The sequence below is a fragment of the Dipteris shenzhenensis genome, chromosome 7, assembly GCF_047967505.1.
Source record: "Dipteris shenzhenensis isolate YYH24624 ecotype China chromosome 7, Dip_SZ_1.0, whole genome shotgun sequence".
Lineage (NCBI taxonomy): Eukaryota > Viridiplantae > Streptophyta > Polypodiopsida > Gleicheniales > Dipteridaceae > Dipteris > Dipteris shenzhenensis.
This window is the reverse complement of record NC_141602.1, coordinates 24822621-24826703: the sequence shown is the minus strand read 5'-3', so window position 1 is coordinate 24826703 and position 4083 is coordinate 24822621.

Here is a 4083-nt window from a genome sequence, read left to right as displayed (position 1 = left end):
AATATTAAAAGATCTTTGGAATGAAATTAATACATCATATGGAGAATATAGCAAGATAACATATGGAAAACATGAACACCATATAAAAGGACAATTTCAAGGACCTGTTGGTTCCTCTTCTGTTTCCCAAAACTTTGAGGCATGTTTTTGTAAATGCTCATGCTACTTTTCATTGAAGGGTTGAAGCTCTTTTTGTCTTAGTATGGTATCAATTTCTTTATCCCCTCCACCTTCTATTGTATCATCTTCTTTTGTACCCCCTCTATTGCCAATATTGGTTCTTGCAAGCGAGCCCATTGTCGAATTTCATGATAACTGTAAGCATACGTGCAACAGATACTTTCCACCTTTGCCAGCTCCTCATAAGTATCCACAACTAAAACAACACGCCTCTTATAAGAAAGAGACTCTATTGCAGCAAGCCCCTCAAAGAACAAGTCCAATACATACTCATCTTCTCGATAGAAACCCATGATCATGTCTTTCATGATACTTGAACGTTTTCTTTTCAAGGACAATTCAATGTCAAATTCATCATCATCATCCTCGTCATCATCATCCTCATCACCTGATTCTTCTGCACCACTTGATTTTTCATATTTTTCATCTGCAACATATATTTATGGCTTACATTGTGCATTGGTATAGCGCTCAATATCATTGAAATGCTTTTCCTTGCTTACCAATACACAGGCAATTAAGCCATCCATAGATCCAGTGACAAATATATCTGCAGTTTCAAAATTAAGGCAACCGAAGTGTATTTTATATTGTCCACATGTCTTATTTAATGCATTCTTTAAACATGATACATGATCCATGGTCAAGAACACCACAAGAAGGAATTGCACTAGGGGAGAAGCGATTGTCATCAAGCTTTTCAACAAACACTCAAAGTGATCCTCATTCTAATTTCTACTTCTGCTTGGTCCATACATTACATCTATAAAAGCAATCCCTATTGCCATTGGCTCTTGGTACACATTATGCATAAATTTCATTCCCTTCATGTTTGAACCGATTGTGTAGAACCTCCAAGGCCAGGTGGAATTTAGTTTATGACTTGCACATTCACCTTGTCCTATAATCCACCTCAGATACCCCTTTGTTGCATCAAGAAATGGTGGAGTTTCCTTGCCCTATTGAAGCTTCACTTTTGACCATGAGTCAGCAAAGCAACCACAAATCCGATGATACAATTCTAGACTAATTTTAAAATGTGATCTGCACTCATCCCAATTTTTCAACATTAAAGAAGGCCGTTCTGCCCATATAAACATATATAGTTCTTCTTGTAGTGTAGCATCTCTCTTGATCTGCATAGCTCGTCCTTCAATATCAAGAATCATGGCATCAGTCTTTGTTTTAGCTATGACTACTCTACCTTCCTTAATGTCATTTTGAATTTGACCAATTTGATCATCACTCTCCACGCAAGCATCTAGGGTTGCCTACGACATTTTCCATCTTGTGAATATTTGCCTACAATGTAATCCTCAAGGATGGAGATCCAACCATCATAAATGGCATCGCTTGTGATTATCATATGTACACCCTTCGTGGCAAAGCTATTGCCCAATGTTACCTTGCCAGTGTCAATGAAAGCCTACAAAATATATGAATCCATTAGAATGCAATAATTAAGAAAACCGACTTGTAAAAAATGATTCATAATTAAAATCTATACTTACATGCCAATTCTTATGATCTGGATGTCCTTTTGCAAGCCCTTGTTGTGCTTTCTTTCACATTTGTGTCTTTCCTGTAAAAAATCCAAGCAATATACAAACTATCATCTTTATAATCTTTAATGTTAGAAAAAACACATTATCGAGATAAACATATCTGAAATAGAATCGAGAATTGACACTGGACATAGTGGTTGATTTGAGAAAGTGCTAGGGTCTAGGGAGATTTGTCTGTGCAACCTAATCTTATGGGCTTCTTTTCAAGGAGCTGGCAGATAGAAGAGGAGCCGAAGGGGAGAAGCACAAGAGTTCTGTTGATGTCGCTTGGGGTGGAAAGAGTAGGATATAGCAGGCATTTTGTTGACAGAGAGGAGTAGGATACAACAGGCATTCTGCTGATGGAGAGGTGCACCCTAAGACGTGGAGGAGAGTTCTGCTGATGGAGAGGAGCATCGCGAAAAGAGTAGGATACAGAAGGTGTTCTATTAGCGAAGAGGAGCACCGCAAGACTTGGAGGAGTGTTTTGCTGAGGGAGAGGAGTGTCGCGGGAGTAGGGTAGGATACAATATGCATTCGAGGACAGTTCTACTGATGGAGAGGAGCACCGCTAAAGAGCAGCTCATAGAAGGCATTTTGCTAGCATGGAGAAGAGTTCTGCTGATGGAGAGGAGTGCCACGAAAGAGCAAGTCATAGAAGGCATTCTACTAGTAGGGAGGAGCGCTATAGGACATGGAGGGGTGTTGCGGAGAGAGTAGGATATAGGGAGGAGCATTTTGTTGGGGGAGAGGAGCATTGCAAGAGGGAAAGGGATGGGGTGGAAGGAAAGAAGGATGCGGAAAGAAGGGAAGGGAAAGGGTTGGGGGGGAAGGAGCAATCCCCCCAAAAGCATGTAGAGCAAAAAAAAAAAAAAAGAGACCTCTTTCTAATCCAACTATTGAGTGTGGAACCTATGGAGTGTTTGATTGGTAATGGAAGTTTAAAACCTACATAGTTAAGTGCACATTGCTAGGACAAATATGGGATGGGGAGCCTCTTGAGACCTCTCATTTTGAAATAGTTCTGAACTTTTTTGCTTGCAATTAGCTAACCAAGGGTGGAGGAGTGTTTTCCAAGATCTACCCCATCTAATACATTGTTCTAAGGCTCTCAAACCACCCTAGTTACACATTTGAGAACTAGGAAGGGAGAGAATAAGGTGAGCCTAGCACTCGATCCCCCATGAAGACAAATTCAATTCCTTCTCATAGTTTTACTTTTTATGCTTGGTTTAAAAGATTTCTTTAGCTTTACCTTTAAATTTTTGGTTTTTTAATAGTTTTAGATTCCCAGGTCTACTTTAAAGTTATAGTATGATTTTAAAGTGTAATAGTGTGAATCATGAAAAGCATGTATGATTTTTTTGAAATTTGAATTTTAAAATTTGAATTTTGAATTTTGAACTTTAAAATTTGGATTTTTAATTTTTAAATTTAACGTTTGGAGATTTGGCCATATGGCCAAATTTTCCTAGTGATTTGAAAGAAGCTAGCAACATTTGGTAGCACGGAAAAATCTTCCCAAACCCTGGTGCTTTGAAAGATTTGGCCACACAGCCAAATCTCCCAGAACCTAGTGATTTGAAAGAAGCACGCAAGATTTGGTTGCACAGCCAAAGCTCCCCATACCCTAGTGCTTTGAAAGAAGCCTACAATATTTGGCCACATGACCAAATCCCCCAAGTTTGAAAGAACGCCACAACCAAATCTTCTCAGTGCTTTGAAAGAAATGACCAAGGTCTTGAAGGATTTGGTGTGCATCCAAAATTTGCTAGCTTCTTTGAAAGCACCAAGGTCTGAGTAGATTTGTTCGTGTGGCCAAATCTTATTGCTTCTTTCAAAGCACTAGTGTCTTAGGAGATTTGGCCATGTGGACAATGTGAAGATAATGGGAGAGAGGGAAGGAGTCTCACTTGAGTCTTTCTCACCAGCACAATGGGGGAATACACACAAAGGTGGAGGCTGAAAATAGTTTTCCTCTTCTTAGTTGTGTAAGCCAAAAGAACTCTAGTACAAGGAAATAGGAGAACCCTATATGTGGGTCTCAAACCAAACTCAACTAACTAAGGTGGCATACTAACTAAGCCACGAACTAGTGTAGATAAGGATAGCTATCATCCAGCTATTATTCATGGGCGGTGTACCAACCGCATCTGTAGCTAACAAGTCGGTGACATAAATGCACAACGGTCACCCTGGCATATCGCGAGTGGAGCTCGATATCTCAACACTCCCCCTTGAGCTCAATCCCAATTCCTACACCCCAAGCAGGTCTCTGAACTTGCGCAACTTCTTTGCGCCCAATGCCTTCGTGAATATGTCAGCTACCTGATCCTCTGTGCTGACATAAACTAGATCA